At 45.1% G+C, this 17,707-nt stretch overlaps 1 protein-coding gene across 4 annotated transcripts in view; it reads right to left on the bottom strand.

The window, feature by feature from the left end:
• Nucleotides 1–17,707, bottom strand: part of ZNF516 (zinc finger protein 516) — a 1,134,205-nt gene that overhangs the window by 748,085 nt on the left and 368,413 nt on the right. The gene's annotated exons all lie outside the window — the stretch shown is intronic.

Below are 17,707 nucleotides of genomic sequence, written 5' to 3'. Positions count from 1 at the left end.
CTGTAGTTCCGAAACCCTTCTTGCTGAAGTAATTGCCAGCAAGAAAGCAGTTTTCCAGGATAGGTGTTGAAGATCTGCTGTTGCTGCTGGTTCGAAAGGAGGGAGTGTCAATTTTTATAGCACAAAGTTCAAGTCCCATGCTGGTAATGGTGGTTTTCTAGGAGGCTTTACATTCTTAATTCCTCTCAGAAACTGCCTGAGTAGAGGATGCGAAAAGACAGGGGGATCGAAGCTGTATTCTGCAGAAATAGCTGATGCATGTATCTTGATGGAGGAGTAGGACAGGCCTGTATGGAAAAGCTCTGCCAAATACTCCAGGATGTTGGCAATGTCTACCTTTGACACATCTTTCCCCTTTTCAGTACTCCAAATGAGAAACCTTTTCCATTTTCCTGCATAGTTCCTTCTTGTTGAAGGTCTGCGGGCCTCAAGGATAATGTCTTTAACCCTTTGGGATAAATCTGGGTTAGTTGCTCTTATGTAATGTTCCAGGCAGTCAGTTGCAGAGTTTTCAGGTTTGGATGCAGGATGTTGTAGTCGCTCTGAGTCAACATCAAAGGAATCAGGGGTAGTGTCCACATTTTCCCCCGAGACATGCTCCTCAGTAATGGGTACCAATGTTGTCTTGGCCAATCAGGAGCTATCAGTATTATCCTTGGACGTTCCTCTTTGATTTTCAATAGTACCTTGTGCATCAAAGGAAGAGGTGGAAATGCATATGCTGTCAGGCCTTTCCAACTGAAGGATAGAGAGTCCACCTTCCAAGCAAGTGGGTGGTATGTCCTTGTGCAGAATTTCTTGAGCTGGTGATTGAGTGGGGATGCGAATAGGTCTATTTGTGGCAGTCCCCATTTCTTTGTGATGGCCTTGATGTCCGGGTGTAGCATCCATTCGTGAGCATCCGAGGTAGTTCTGCTTAACATGTCTGCTAGGATGTTTTCTTTTCCCGGTACAAAAATTGCTTGTAACTGAATGTTTTAACTTAGAGGCATATTCCATAGGTCCATAGCCATTCGGCATAGAGGGTATGAATGAGTGCCTCCCTGTTTGTTGATGTACCACATGACTGTGGTGTTGTCTGTCCTTATCATCAACGGGCCTTCTTGGAGGAATGGTCTGAAATTCTGGATTGCTAGTTTTACTGCCAGCATTTCTTTTTGGTTTATGTGCAGGTGCAGCTGATCTGGGGTCCATAAGCCTTGTATGCACTCGTCCAGCATGTGGGCCCCCCAACCGAGGTCTGAGGCGTCTGTTGTGATGGTTTGGCTCGGTTGAATGCTGTGGAAGGACAAACCTGTGTTTGACTGGCATGCCTGAGCCCACCATAGGAACTCTTGTTTCAGGCATGGGATTAGTGGTATTTCGGTTTCTAAGCTGTGCTTGTGTTGAGACCATAAATTCTTTAGGTACCACTGTAGCTTTCTCATATGCAGTCTGGCATGGGGGACCAGGATTATGCAGGATGCCATGAAGCCCAAGGCCTGCAGTACTTTCCTTGCTGTTAGTTTGTTCTGCTTTGTTAATGCCAAGAAGTAAAGAGGAAGTTGTTATTGTTTTTCTGCAGTTAGGAATGCCATCTGTTGTACTGTGTCCAATTCTGCACCCAAGAAGGTTATTGTTTGGGAAGGTATCAGTCTTGACTTTTTTATATTGACTGTATATCCCAGGGCTTGTAGTAAGCAAATGACTCTTTGTAAGTCTTGTGTCAGCTTGTTTTTGTTGTCCGCTTGTATCAGGCAGTCGTCCAGGTATGGATAAATTTGGATTCCCTGAAGCCTGCAGTGAGCGATTACTGATGCCAGGCATTTCGTGAACACTCTGGGCGCAGTAGATAAGCCAAAGGGCAATGCTGAGAATTGATAATGCTCTGATCCTGCAAGAAATCTGAGGTATCTTCTGCAATTTGGTCGTATGGGGACGTGCAGGTATGCCTCCTTGAGATCTAGAGTTACCAGCCAGTACTCCTTGCCCAGCATGGGAAGGAGTTGCTGTAGGGTCAGCATTTTGAATTTTGGAACAATGATGAATGTGTTTAAAGCGGACAGGTCGAGAATAGGCCTCCAATTTTTCTCTTTTCTTGGTACCAGGAAGAGTCTGGAGTAAAATCCCTTGCCTTGTTCTATAGGTGGTACCCTTTCCACAGCTCTCATCTTTGCTAATTGAGCTATTTGTTTTAGAGCTTCTGTCTTTTGATTTGGTGGTAGGCTTGGCATTCCTCTTTTTCCTGGTAAAGTGTGGAAATGAAACCTGTAGCCTTGGTCTATAGTTTGCAAAATCCACTTGTCTCTTGTGATATAGTGCCAGTTTTTAAAAAATAAGGCTAACTTTCCGCCTAAGGGTGCTGCTATTTGTTCCCTGGTAGGCGGTGTCAGAACCAAGTCACTGTGATTGTCCTGTTGCAGTGGTAGTGGTTGTGTCTGTGCCTCGCTGGTTGTTGCCTTGCCACTGGCGTCCCCTGTAGGCACCTCCTCTGGATTGATTTCTGCCTCTTGCACGCCTATTCCTTCCTCTCTGAGTTTTAGAGGAGTCTGGAAAGGACCAATTTTTGGAAGGCCAGTTCCTGCTAAACCTTGGAGGCTGAACCTGTAAGAATTCTTTCACTGTTTGCACAGATTTTGCCTTCTCTTCCATTTTCTTCAGTACCTGTTGGGCAGGAGAACCAAATAAACTGACCTTATCCATAGGAGCATCTAATAGCTTTGCTTTAACATGATCCGGCAAGACCTGTTCTTTCAACCATGCATGCCTTCTTATAACTGTGCCAGTCATGGCTGATCTAAATGAAGCCTCCAGTGCATCATAGCCACATTTTAAGGAATGGTTACTAACCTGCTGAATGTTATCCACCATTTCTAGAACACATTTCTTATCTAAAGAATCATCAGAGGACAGTTTCTTAGTTAACTGATCAAGCATAAACTCTTGGTATTGGATCATATGAAACTGACAGTTCAAAGCTCTAGCTGAGAGAGTAGAAGAGGTGTATACTTTTTTACCCCATCTCTCTAAGGACCTGGATTCCCTGTCAGAAGGGAGGGGGGTTTTCGCTGAGGTCGAAGCTACTGCCTTAGGCCCCTGGGAGATAGTCTCAGGATCAGCAAAAGGGGCCTTGTATAAATGGTGATGAGTGTCCGGAACCCTGTAGAACCTATCGGGCTTAGCAGGGGCTGGAGGTAAAGGATCAGGAGCAGAGCAAGCATCATTAAATGCATCATCCACAACAGGAAGAACTGGAGGTATAGCTAAAGGCCTATGTTGTGGTAAGTGTAAAAAGGTCCTAAGCCTTTTTCTTGAATCTGAGAAATCTTGTCCCTGCCATTGGAATTGCTCTCTCATGGCATGTAAAGTTTCCCCAAATGAAAATTCCTCTGGTGGAGAGGCAGAAGGAATCGATTCTTCAGCATCGGAATCTTCATAAGTAGAAAAAGGAGCCTCTGGATGGTCTGTATGGTCTGTATCATCAGAAGAGTCAGAGGACACTGGCTCAGGGGGCTCTGCTCTAGGTCTCTTTTCTGGAGGTTGAGAGGCCCTGTCTGGGTGAGATTGGGATCCCCTTATTAAAGAGATGAGATCCTCTGCCAGAGTAAGCATTTGGGAACTGGGACTGGGCCTGTGAGAGGGGGGCTTAACAGGCACAGACTTAGAAGCTTTGGCTGCTTTAGCCCTGGCAAAGGCCTTTATAGACATGGCTGCAGGAGGCCTAGCAGCACCACGTGCTGGGGTAGAAACATCCAAAGGGATGGTGTCCGATAATTCTTGTGAAACCACAGTAGTAGGTAAAACTTCAGAGGCCGATTCAACTAGGGTAGAAGGGGCCTCGGTAGTAGTTAAGGATTCGGCTGAAGATTGGACCGTTTGCTCGGTTTCGGCCGAAACCGAGACACTCGCAGTTTGCTTAACCGTGGTTTCGGCCAAAACCGCAGACCGCGAGTGTCGGTCCTTTTCTTTGCGTTTCTTAATTTGAGTAGTCGGAGGATCCGATGGCATTATGTACGCAAAATCTGAGCCGAAAAACTGTTCAGCAAACTCCGACCGACGCCTAAGCGTTCGTCGGTTGAAAGAAGCACAGGCTAAACAAGCTGCTACGTCGTGGTCTGGGCCTAAACAAGGTAAGCAGTAGGAGTGGAAATCTTTATGAGGTATTTGTTTCCCACAAGTTAAACAATTATTCACTTTTTCTGACATCGGCTGAGGCAAGAAAGAGTCCCCAACGGGGTACTTAACTTTTTAGAAGTCTTCGAAGTAGTATTCGGTAGTAGTAATCTCTGGATCTGACCGACCGGCACTTGCGAACAGCTTCTGCTTCGGGCGCCACGCGGCAAGAAAGACTGAGGAAAATGGCGTCGGCTGATGCCTTTACACCCGAAGAACTGCAGCTATGACGTCGGGTGAAGTGCGACACCAGCCGAGGCCAGACCCAGACTTTGGAATCCGGCCGACCAAAGGGCTGCCTGACGACAGGACAACCCATTTGTAAGGACTGCAGATGCATCCTTGAAGGACATCCTATTTTCCAAGTCCCTGCCTGTTGAGTTCTGGAGCAGAGCTTCTGTAGTGGTCTGTTTTGGTGAGAGGAGAACAAGTCTAGTAAGGAGATCCTCTGCTGCAGAGGTTAGTTCCAGAACACCCCTCTCCAACATCCATTCATGGGGTCTAAAAGACCCCTGCTTACAGAATTTGCCAGTGTATTGTTACGATCCAGAATACAAGATGCTACGAGAGTTACCCTTAGCTATTAATTCAGCATCCTAATCTTTCTATTGAGGCTGCACACAGGGTAGGATTAGTATACCCTCTTGCTTATGTTTCACACTACTGTGGTCTTGTCTGTGCAGATCTGCAAGACCACAGGGCTTTAGTTCTGCTGAAAAGCCTTATGACCAAGTAGACTGCCAGTAACACCTCCTCATTTATATGCAATTTTCTGTGTCGTGGTATCCAGATGCCTTGCACTTTCAAGGAACCTAAATGGGCCCCTCAAGCTACGTTTGAGCTGTCCATTGTGATGGTCTTGTCTGCTTCTAGTAGAGAAATTTGCCTCGGAGTTCTACAGTATTATGTTCTTCTACCATAGCAGCATCTACCTCAGGCATGGAATGAAAAGCAGTAGGGAATCCAGGGGTTGAGAATGTTGTTCAAGTATTTTGTAGGAACCTCTGAAGTTCTCATGTGCAACTTTACAGTTGAAATCATGAGAATGCAAAATGCCATGCAACCCAGAATCCTCACCAATTCCCTTGCTGCTGGGCACAATCTACGAGGGCTTCAAGAAAAAGGATCCTGGTTTGAGGCAGAAGACTGACAAAGAATTTAGGTGAGACACACCTTCTCAATGGTGATCCGCAAGGCATCTAGGGTCTCTGCTGCAGAATTTCCCTGAATTAGACAGTCATTTAAGTAGGAGTAAATATGAACTCCCAGAGTTCTGCAATGTGCTATCAGAAGAGTTGAACATTTTGTGAAAACTCTGGGAGCAATGGACAAATGGAAAAGCACAGATCTGGAACAGAGAGAGAGACAGAGAGACAGAGACAGTTGCTACAAATCTTAAGTATTTTCTGTGTCTTTCTGTTAAGGGGGCATGGGTGTAAGCAGCTTTTAGGTCCTGGAAGATCATGTGAAATAATTTTTGCAAGGTTAAGTATTTTGAACTTTAGGATATTGAAAACTTTAGTTTTGAGAGGTCCAAAATGGGCCTCCAGGTGCCCTCCATTCTTGGAACTAGAAAGATCCTCAAGTAGAAGCACACGTGAATTGGAGGAACAGGCTGAATGGATCTTTGGTGAAGTAGTTCCAGAAGAAAGGTAGTAAGACGCTTTCCTGCTCTTTAGGTGGTTTTGGAATGCCCAAGAAGCATGAGATTTCTCTGAACTGGATGTAGTACTCCCTTTCTATGATGCTGATGACTCATTGGTCCCTGATGGTGGTTTTTTCATTAATTTAGGAATAAGGAAATTCTTCCAGCCAGAGGTTTGGATGGAAGAGTGGGGTTGAGCATTATATAATCCCAGCTGGTCTCTTTGGAACTCTCTTTTCTGTGCGATTGCTCTGGCTGTAATTGCCTGGATTGCCTGGGTCTACTGTCATGGGGAGGCCTCCCCTTGTCCTGCCTAGGGGGAAAGGCCAAAGTTTTGAAGAGTAACTCCTACTGTACCTTGGTGTCAGAGACCGATAAAATTCCTTCAGTTTTTATTTGGTTTGCTTATCCAGCTTCTCGAAAACTGGTTAACTTGAGGACCAAAAAGGAATTCTTAATCCAGTGGCACATCTAATAGTTCAGCACTGACCTGATCAGACAGTGGTTGCATCCTGAGCCATGCATGTCTGTGGACGACAGAACCTTTGGCTGTTGCTCTGCACAATGCATCTAAGGCATCATGGCCATACTTCGGGGAGTGTCTGGGAACTTGCAAAGCTTTTCTCCTGAATTTTCCTCACCAAGATACATTAAGGAGTCTACCTTAGATAGAATTTTGTCCTGGAGTGATTCAAGGTACTTCAGCATATGGAAATGGCAATTCACTGCAAGGGCAGATACACAAAATTTTTCTCCCCAAATCTAATAGTCTACTTTCCCTATTGTTAGGTAAGAGAAGCCTACTTTGGTCCCTTGGGTACAGCCTTTTGTGGATTCAGTGGAGACTAGAGTGGCCGGACTTTGGATTTTTCTAAAGCTTCGGATTTCCTAGGAGCAGGTGGTAATGAATCAGGATGTAAAACAATGTCTTCAAAGACATCATCCAGTATTGTGTACAGAAAGGATAGCCAGTTACCTGAGAGAAGACACATTTAGCAGTTCCTTGTAATGGGTCTGGAGCCAGTGAGAATGGTCTGCTTTCCCAATTGAAAGCCCCCTTCATTCTATGAAGGGCATCTCAGAATGAAAGGTCCTTAGTAGGTTTGTGATGGCAGGTGACCAGAGTAAGACAACTCATCGTCCAACCTTGAAGAATCAATCTTCTGGAAAGGCCACTTCCCTGCTTCTTTTGGATAGGGAAACTTCAGTAGTAGTAATGTAGGAGGGCTCTCTGAATTTCATGAAAGCCATTTGTTATTTTTAGGAAGTCTTGAGATTCAGGGTAAAAAAAAGGAAATGGTTCACTTCTGTTTGTGTTCATTTAGAAGGGATGAACAAAGGTTGTGGCTGACCACAGCTTTGGTTGGTTAACCGACCACAGCTTTGGTTAAGGCTTCGGTAGTCAAGGCAGACAGGGTGTCACCCTAGAGACTCAACAAACGTCAGGAGTTGAGGCCTGCTGAGTGACCTCTGACCTAAAGAACATGTGTGTAGTGATAACAGTGGTATGTACAGAGACCATGGGGGGGGGGGCTCTCCTAGGCCTGAACACTCTAGCACAACCCCTTGGAGTCGCTGGAACGGGGGCTGCAAAGGTGCCTTACCTGGGTCATTCAACTTAGGGAGTATAACCAGAGCTCTCTCTGAAACCTGTGTCCCTGGTCTTTTTAATTTTTCCATTTCTTCGGAATGACATTAGCAGAAGCTGGTGTTTGCAAAGGTCCTGTGGTAAGTGCTGTGATGCCACCAGGGAAACTGAAGACAAGGACTCCATATGGGTAGCTAATACCGCTGCCCTACAATTGAGGGCTTTTGCACAGGAGTTTGCACTGTCAGGACGATTAGAGAAGTCGTGCTGAGACCCTAAGCCAAACAGACAAAAAGAGTGAAAATTTTTTGTGAGATTAGCTTCCCAAACTTTTGACTTTAAGCATTAAATTAATACAGGAAAATCCCCAATGGGATACTTAACTGACTAAAGAAACAGGCGCTCTGGGAAAAAACTGACCAACAGTGTGTGAGCATTTTGAACAGACGTGAAATGCATCAGACTGCATGGCTAAAAAGGACTGAAGATGGCGCCAGACTCTCTTCTTATACCCTAACATCCAGGTCGCCTTCAGACGTCTGTTGGCTACGGATGATGCAAAAAACTCTGGAAATCGGGCCAGTCACATGCTTCTGCATGTCAGAAGTCCCAAAAATCAGTACTGCAACACTGACTATGAAGATCATCATCATTCTCACAGTGCACATTTACTGTTCTTGAAAGGGAGAAAGAAAACAGTGCTCAGAGTGATATTCAGGAATTGAGTGCAAGCCTACAAAGAACTTGTCCTGTTACTCACCAGTTATTACGTACAAGTTCTTAAACTAAATATACTTATGTTATTAAACTGAAGAAACAAGGTTGATACTGAACTTTATGAGCTGCATGGCATGAATAGGAACCGTGAGCTGCACGGCATGAATAGGAAAAGTACAGTTGTGTACACTTACCATAAATGTAGATGTTAGAGTGTATTCACTGTTGCAGTCATTACATTTGAGTAATCCTGCTGGCAGGTTGCCCTCAGTCGGCCTGTATAACAAAGTCTTGGGTCCTGCGTCGGTTGCTGTCTCTGCTTCCATGATGTCAGGTCATCAGGGGTATAAAACATGCAGCCGACGCCATTTTATTAAGTTTTTCTTACCCCAGATGTCATGTGCACCCCCCCCCCCAAATGGGGAGCAAAAATATGTGTGTGTGTGTGTGTGTATGTATATATATATATATATATATATATATATATATATATATATATATATATATATATATATATATATATGTATATACACACACACACACACACACACACACATATATATATATATATATATATATATATGGGTTCCTATGACTTCATCGAACTGTCAAATCACCGACACTCACCTCTTCGACAGCAAACCATCGACATCCATATCATCGACGATTCCGGTAAGCGATCTTCCCCATCACAGGACCCATGGTAGCGCTTGTTCCTGTGTTACAGCGATTAGGGTTTACGTGATTCCGTATAATTTACCTTGAAAGCGCTACCATGGGTCCTGTAAGGGGGAAGATCGCTTACCGGAATTGTCGATGATATGGACGTCGATGGTTTGCTGTCGAAGAGGTGAGTGTCGGTGATTTGACAGTTCGATGAAGTCATAGGAACCCATATATATATATATATATATATATATATATATATATATATATATATATATATATATATATAAATGCACTTTTAGCAACATAAACTTTACCTTCATCTAAAAGCAAATACACCAAGGAAAGAAAATGTATCGAAAAAAGGGGGATGGCGGGTGGGTAACCCAGACTGCAACAGTGAATACACTCTAACATCTACATTTATGGTAAGTGTACCCAACTGTACTAGGTTCTTCGTGTTTCACTGCTGCATGTCATTACATTTAGGTAGAATCCCAAAGTTATGGATGGGAGGATGAACTAAATAGCATTAGGAGCGGCTATAAGGCCCTGCAGAAAGTACAGTTTTGTACCTACCATAAATGTAGATGTTCGAGTGCTCATACAGCTGCAGTCATAACAGATGGGTTATCCTGCCGTCAGGCGGGTCCTCGGTCGGCCGAATTCCAAACTCTAGGTCCGGCATCAGTTGTCGTCGCTTCTTCCCAGACGTCAATGCGTCAGGGGTATAAAAGAGGCAGCCGACGCCATTTTCTTCAGTTTTTCTTGCACCAGTTGTCAGGTGCCCCCAGAAGGAAGGCAAACATAATGTTAGGCAAAGATGCAATGTTGATAAATCAAAAACAGTAGTTGCAAGCAAATACACCATAAAAGAATACCCCCAAAAGGTTATATGAAAAGTGTTTGTCATAAGGCCTGTCCTAAGAGGGGTTGGAGGGAGGGAAACCTGGACTGCAGCTGTATGAGCACTCGAACATCTACATTTATGGTAGGTACAAAACTGTACTATGTTCATCGTGCATACAGCTGCAGTCATAACAGATGGGTAGAATCCCAAAGCTAAGTAAGGGTGGTAGGCACTAAGTGGAACTAGGAGGGGCTAGGATGCCCTGCAGGACTGCTGTGGCAAAGCCCGCTCTAGATTTTGAGAATAGTGGGAGGTGATAGTTCTTGGAGAAAGTGTGCACTGAACTCCAGGTGGCTGCTACCAAAATGTCCTTGGTAGGGACCCCCCCTGAGGAAGGCTGCAGAGGTAGCTGTGGCTCTGGTAGAGTGGGATCTGATGCATGCAGGCACAGTTTTTTCCATGAAATGAGTAACAAAAGCGTATGCAGTTGGCTATCCATTTTGAAATTGTCCGTTTGGAAATAGCCTTTCCCTGAGCACCTACAGCATAGGACACAAAGAGTTGCTCAGATTTCCTGAATGGCTTTGTTCTGTCCAAGTAGTAACGTAGTTGTCTGTGAATGTCCAAGGAATGTAGTAGTCTTTCCCCTTTGTTTTGTGGATTAGGATAAAAGGTAGGTAAGTGGATAGTCTGATTCAAAGCTACACTGGATACTACCTTTGGCATAAAGGTAGGATTGGTTCGTAAGGAAACTCTGTCCTGATGGAAAATGATGAATGGTTGCACGGCCATGAGGGCCTGTAGCTCCAAAACCCTGCGTGCTGAGGTGATAGCCAGAAGAAAGGCTGTTTTCCATGACAAGTACTGTAACTCTGTTGAAGAAGCTGGCTCGAAGGGAGGAAGTGTCAGCTTTTCCAATACGTAGTTGAGGTCCCAAGCAGGGACTGGTGGTTTCCTTGGGGGTTTTAAATTCTTTGTACCTCTGAGGAACTGCCTTTAGAGAGGGTGAGAGAATAATGGAGGATCTGTGTTGCATTGTGCAGAAATGGCTGAAGCGTGGATCTTGATGGAGGAGAAGGAAAGTCCATTGTTTAACATCTCAGCTAGGTACTGTAAAATTTGAGGTATATTTACTACCCAAGGATTCTGTCCCTTTTCTAGATTCCAGGCACAAAATCGTTTCCATTTGGCGGAGTAAGCCTTTCTAGTAGAAGGTCTTCTGGCCTCCAAGATGACATCCCGCACCTCCTTGGAGAGGAGAAACTGTTGGGAAATCAAGGAATTCACCATGCAGCTAGATTTAGAGTTTTGAGATGGCTGTGAAGGGTTTTGTAGTTGTGCTGGGACAACAGAAGAGGGACTAGAGGTAGGATCCATGGTGGGGAGTGTGTCAGGCTCCTCAGGAGTGGATACCAGTGTTGTCTTGGCCAGTCTGGAGCGACGAGAATAATTTTCGGCGCCTCTGCTCTGGCTTTTAATAGAACTTTGGGCAGCAGAGGAAGAGGCGGGAAGGCATAGACTGTCAATGTTGCTCAATTGAAGGAAAGTGCGTCCACTTTCCAGGCCTGTGGATGATAGGTCCTTGAACAAAATTTTTTCAACTGGCAATTTCTGTGGGTAGCAAAGAGATCTATGTCTGGCTGTCCCCATGCCTGAGTTATCTTTGTGCAAAGTTGGGGATGCAACTTCCATTCGTGTGGATCTGTCATATTTCTGCTTAGGTTGTCTGCCAGTGTGTTTTCCTTCCCTGGCAGGAATTGTGCCTGCAGTTGAATTTGCAATTCCAGTGCTGTGTTCCATAGGGTCATGGCTTGCCTGCACAGGGGGTATGAATGAGTTCCCTCCTGTTTGTTTATGTACCACATCACTGTGGTGCTGTCTGTCCTTATCAATTTGAATTTGCAATTCCAGTGCTGTGTTCCATAGGGTCATGGCTTGCCTGCACAGGGGGTATGAATGAGTTCCCTCCTGTTTGTTTATGTACCACATCACTGTGGTGCTGTCTGTCCTTATCAATAGCTGGCCTAGATGCAGTAGGTCTTTGAAGGTCATAATGGCCTTTTGCACGGTTAGCATTTCCTTTTGGTTGATGTGGAGGTGCTTCTCTTTTTGGGTCCATTTTCCCTGAATATACTGATCTGTCATGTGTGCTCCCCAGGCGTAGTCTGAGGCGTCTGTTGTGATGATTTGAGTTGCTTGAGGTACACAGAAAGGAAGACCTGTGTTTCTTTGGCAAGCTTGAGTCCACCACCTTTTGAAGGCATGGAATGAGTGGGATAATTGTTTCCAAGCTGTGGCTGTGTTGAGACCATAAGTTTTTCAGGTACCATTGAAGTTTCCTCATATGCAGCTTTGCACATGGGATTAGTAGGATGCAAGATGCCATGAATTCCAGAGCCTGCAGGATTTTCCTTGCAGTTAGCCTGGTGTAAGTTGCCATTTTTCTGAAGTATTGAGACAGTTGCCCTTGCTTGTCTGGCGTGAGGTAGGCCATCTGGGTGGTTGTATCCAAGCTGGCACCCAGGAAAATGATTTGTTCAGAGGGTATTAGTTTTGATTTCTTTTTGTTGACTGTGTATCCCAGGAAGTTCAACAGTTTTATTACAAACGCCAGGTGCTGCAGTAGTATGTCCTTGCTGTCCGCTTGGATCAGGCTGTCGTCCAGATATGGGTAGATTTGTATCCCTTGCAGTCTGCAGAAGGCGATTACTGATGCCAGGCATTTCGTAAACACTCTGGGTGCAGTAGATAAGCCAAAGGTCAATGCAGAGAATTGGTAATTGGTTGAACCTGCAAGAAATCTGAGGTATCTTCTGCAATCTTGTCTGATAGGGACATGCAGGTATGCCTCCTTGAGGTCCAATGTTACCAGCCAAGACTCCTTGCCCAGCATGGGAAGAAGCTGCTGTAATGTGAGGATCCTGAATTTTGGCACATGTAGATGTGTGTTTAGGATGGATAGGTCTAAGATAGGTATCCAATCGTTGTCTTTCCTCGGTACCAGGAATAGTCTGGAATAAAACCCTTCACCTTGTTCTTTTGCAGGTACCTCTTGAATTGCTTTCATGTCTATGACAGCTGAAACTTGTTTTTGTACCTCTGCCCTTTGATTTTGTGGCAGATTTGGCATGCCTCTCATTTTTGGAAGGGTGTGAAAGTGGAACCTGTAGCCTCTGTCTATAATGTCCAGAATCCATTTGTCTTTTGTAGCAATATGCCAATTTTTTGAGAATAATGTCAATTTTCCGCCCAAAGGTGCTGCCATTAAAGCTTTGCTTGGCAGGTGTAGGGGGAAGTCATTGGGTCTGTTTTCTAAAAGACTGTGATCTATCTTCTCCACCTCTTGGGGTTGGTGCTTGCCACTGTCTGGCTCTGAAGGATCCTTGAGGTTGCCCTCTGCCCCTTGGGCGCCTGTATCTGCTCCTTTGAGGTCTGTCCGTGGCTGGAAAGGACCAATTTTTTTGAAGGCCAGTTTCTGCTGAAACGTGGAGGCTGTACCTGCAGGAAATCTTTCACTGTTTGCATTGATTTCGCTTTTTCCTCCATTTTCTTTAGCACCTCCTCAGCTTTAACACCAAACAATACATCTTTTTGAAGAGGTGCATCTAATAATTTAGCTTCGACATGATCTGGTAAGGTTTGCTCTTTGAGCCAAGCATGCCTACGTATAACGGGCCCAGTAACAGCAGCTCTACATGAGGCCTCTAAATCATCAAAACCACACTGCAAGGTGCGTTTACCCACTTGCTCTGCACCATGCAACAAATCCTGCAACTCTTAAATCTGGTTGTTCTGGTTGTGTCATCTTACTTTTCAGCTGAGATATCAAAAAATGTTGATACTTTAACATATGGAACTGACAGTTTAATGCCCTCATGGTTAAAGTGGCCGAGGTGTACACCTTTTTCCCCCACCTTTCTAAAGCTCTGGAATCTCTCTCTGAAGGTAACGGATTTTTAGCAGTAGAGGCCTTAATTCCCTTGGGACCCTGTGAAATTGTTTCTGGGTCAGCAGTATGGCTTTTATACAGGAACTGGTGAGAATCAGGAACCCGGTAATACCGGTCTGGTTTAACAGGAGCTGGAGGCAAAGAATCAGGATTCAAGGCTGGCTTCTGTATACACATCATCCAATATATCTAAAACAGGAGGGATAGCCAGAGGCCGATGCTGTGGGAGCAGAAGAAATTCCCTGAGCCTTTTCTTGGAATCTGAGTAATCTTGGCCTACCCAGTGAAAGTGTTCCCTCAATGTATGCAGGGTTTCCCCAAAAGAGAAGTCCTCGGGGGTGGAGACCAAGGGAATAGACTCCTCTGCATCAGAGTCTTCGAATGGAGAATAGGCATAATCCTGGTCCTCAGATAGTTCTGAGGTAATAGAAGCTTGATCTGAGGAAGGGTAGTCTTCCTCTAATCTGGGCCTTTTGTCAGAGGGAAGATGAGAACCCCTGATAAGAGTAATCAAATCCTCAGCCATTTTAAGCATCTGTTTTTTAGGCATGGTGCCTTGAGTGGGGGTCTGAGGAACCTGTTTTTTGGTTTTCATGGCTGCTTTAGATTTAGTGAAGGCTTTAATATGAAGACCCCTTGAGAAATGGCAGGCCTGTCTAAATTCTGAGTTTCCACGCCAGGAGTGGCGTCGGGATCTGTAGTAGGAATGGGGGCCGAGGAGCCTGCGACCTTGGGTACTGAAGACACCGGTAATGCGGTTGTCGTCGCTTACTCTTCTGACGTCAGGAAGGCCAGAGTATACAAGACACAGCCGACGCCATGTTCTTCAGTCTTTCTTGCCCCAGATGTCAGGTGCCCCCAAAAGGAAGGCAATACATAAGTAAAGCTTATCCACATATGCAAGCAATGCAATGTAATGCAAAATCAGTGTAAGCAAGCAAATAAAACATAACAGGATAACCCAGTCAAGAGGTATGAAGAGGTTGTTAGGCCCCATGCCCTAACTAAGAGGGGAACGAGGGAGGGAAACCTGTACTGCAGCTGTATTAGCACTCGAACATCTACATTTATGGTAGGTACAAAACTGTACTATGTTCATCGTGCATACAGCTGCAGTAGTCCCAAAGCTATGCATAGGGTGGTAGGTACTATGAGGAACTGGGTTGAGCCAGAATGCCCTGCAAAACAGCAGTGGCGAAGCCTGCTCTTGTTCTGGAGTATAAGGGCAGGTGGTAGTGTTTTGTGAAGGTATGTACAGAACTCCAAGTGGCTGCCTCCAAAATATCCTTAGTAGGCACACCTCTGAAGAAGGCTGTAGAGGTGGCTGTGGCCCTGGTGGAGTGAGATCTGATACCAGTAGGGACAGATTTCCCATGATAGGAGTAACAAAATCGTATGCAGTGGCCAATCCACTTGGAAATGGTCTGTTTGGTAACTGGTTTCCCTTGAGCCCCTACGGCATAGGACACAAAAAGTTGTTCTGATCTCCTGAAGGACTTTGTTCTGTCCAAATAGTAACGTAGCTGCCTATGGATGTCTAAAGAGTGAAGCAGCCTTTCCCCTTTGTTTTGAGGGTTAGGATAAAAGGTAGGTAGGTGTATGGCTTGGTTTAAGGCTACCCTGGATACCACTTTTGGCATAAAAGATGGATTAGTACGAAGGGAAACCCTATCCTGATGGAAGATGAGGAAGGGCTGCACCGCCATGAGGGCCTGTAGTTCAGAAACCCTACGAGCTGAAGTGATGGCCAGAAGGAAAGCTGTTTTCCAGGACAAATATTGCAGATCTGTTGAGGCAGCAGTTTCAAAGGGAGGCAATGTTAATTTTTCTAGTATGTAATTAAGGTCCCAGGCTAGTATTGGTTGCTTCCTTGGAGGTCTTATATTCTTAGCCCCTCTGAGGAACTGCCGTAAGAGAGGGTGAGAGAATAAAGGAGGATCCGTGTTGAATTCTGCAGAAATGGCTGAGGCGAGTATTTTAATGGAAGAAAATGACAGTCCACTGTTCAGCAGTTCAGCTAGGTACTGTAAAACCTGAGGCAAGTTCAATTTTCTAGGGTCCTGTCTTCTTTTCTCATTCCAGCAGCAAAACCGCTTCCATTTTGCGGAGTAAGCTTTTCTTGTAGATGGTCTTCTGGCCTCGAAAATGACATCCTGCACCTCCTTGGAGAGTAGAGTCTGATGTGGTGTTAAGGAATTTTCCACGCAGCGAGGTTGAGTGTTTTCAGCTGACTGTGAAGGGTTTTGTAGCTGTTCTGCGTCAGCAGAAGAGGTATTAGAGGCAGGGACCAGGGAGGAGTATGTGTTAGGCTCCTCAGGAGTGGATACCAGTGTTGCCTTGGCCAGTCTGGAGCAATCAGTATCATCCTCGGTTTGTCTGTTCTTGCTTTCAAAAGCACCTTGGGCAGAAGAGGCAGAGGTGGGAATGCACAAACTGTTGCCCAACTGAATGAAAGGGCGTCCACTTTCCAGGCCTTTGGATGGAAGGTCCTTGAACAAAACTTTCTCAATTGATGGTTCCTGTGGGAGGCAAAAAGATCTATGTCTGGCCTCCCCCACACTTGGATTATCTCCGTAAACACCTGTGGATGCAGCTTCCATTCGTGTGGATCTGTCATATTCCTGCTCAGAGTGTCTGCCAGTGTGTTTTCCAGTCCTGGCAAGTACTGTGCTTGAAGTTCGATTTGTCTTTCCAGAGCCAAGTTCCAAAGAGTCATGGCTAGTCTGCACAAGGGGTATGAGTGTGTTCCTCCTTGTTTGTTTATGTACCACATTACTGTGGTGTTGTCTGTTCTTATCAGTAATTGTCCTGGATGCAGGAAGTCCTTGAAAGCTGTAACTGCATTTATTACTGCTAGCATTCCTTTTTGATTGATGTGAAGGTGCTTTTCCTTTTGGGACCATCTGCCCTGAATGCACCTGTCCATGTGCGCCCCCCAGGCGTAATCTGAGGCGTCTGTGGTTATGACTTGTTTTGCTTGAGGCTTGCAGAATGGAAGGCCTGTGTTTACTTGACATGCTTGGGCCCACCATAGAAATTCCTTTTGCAGACATGGAATTATTGGTATAATTGCTTCCAAGCTGTGACTGTGTTGAGACCATAGATTTTTTAGGTACCATTGAAGTTTCCTCATATGCAGCTTTGCACATGGGATTAGAAGAATGCAAGATGCCATGAATCGCAGAGCCTGCAGGATTTTCCTTGCAGTAAGCCTGGTACTTTTTGCTAGTGTTTTGAAGTACTGAGATAATTGCCCTTGTTTTTCTGATGTAAGGTATTCCATCTGGGTGTTTGTGTCCAAGCTGGCACCCAGGAAGGTTATTTTCTGAGATGGTGTTAGCCTTGATTTCTCCTTGTTGATGGTGTATCCCAGAGAAAGCAGTAACAGTGTCACATATGCCAGATGTTCCAGTAGTATTTGTTTGCTGTCCGCTTGGATCAGGCAGTCGTCCAGATAAGGGTAAATTTATATCCCTTGAAGTCTGCAATAGGCAATCACTGATGCCAGGCACTTTGTGAATACTCTGGGCGCAGTAGATAAGCCAAAAGGCAATGCAGAGAATTGATAGTGGATTGAACCTGCAAGAAATCTGAGGTATCTTCTGCAGCTTTGTCTGATTGGGACATGCAGGTATGCCTCCTTGAGGTCCAATGTTACCAGCCAAAGCTCCTTGCCCAGCATGGGAAGAAGTTGCTGTAATGTGAGCATCTTGAATTTTGGTACAAGTAGAAATGTGTTTAGGATGGATAAGTCCACAATGGGTCTCCAGTCGGTTCCTTTTCTTGGTACCAGGAAGAGTCTTGAATAAAAACCTTGACCTTGTTGGTGCGTAGGTACCTTTTGTATAGCTCTCATGTTTAGGAGCTTTGAAATTTGCAGTTGTGCCTCTACCCTTTGATTTTGTGGTAGGTTTGGCATGCCTCTCATTTTTGGAAAAGTGTGAAATTGAAATTTGTAGCCTCTGTTTATAATGTCCAGAATCCATTTGTCTGTTGTGACAATATGCCAATTGTTTGCAAATAATGCTAGTTTCCCTCCCAAAGGTGCTGCCAGCTGAGACTTGCTTGGCATGGAAATGAGGGAGTCATTGGGTTTGCTTCCTGTATTGTTGTGCACTGTCTTCACCACCTCTTGGTGCA

Source organism: Protopterus annectens, chromosome 3.part1 (assembly GCF_019279795.1).
Source record: "Protopterus annectens isolate FY-2018-M chromosome 3.part1, PAN1.0, whole genome shotgun sequence".
In the NCBI taxonomy this organism is placed as follows: domain Eukaryota; kingdom Metazoa; phylum Chordata; order Ceratodontiformes; family Protopteridae; genus Protopterus; species Protopterus annectens.
This window is presented reverse-complemented; position numbering and strand designations above follow the sequence as displayed.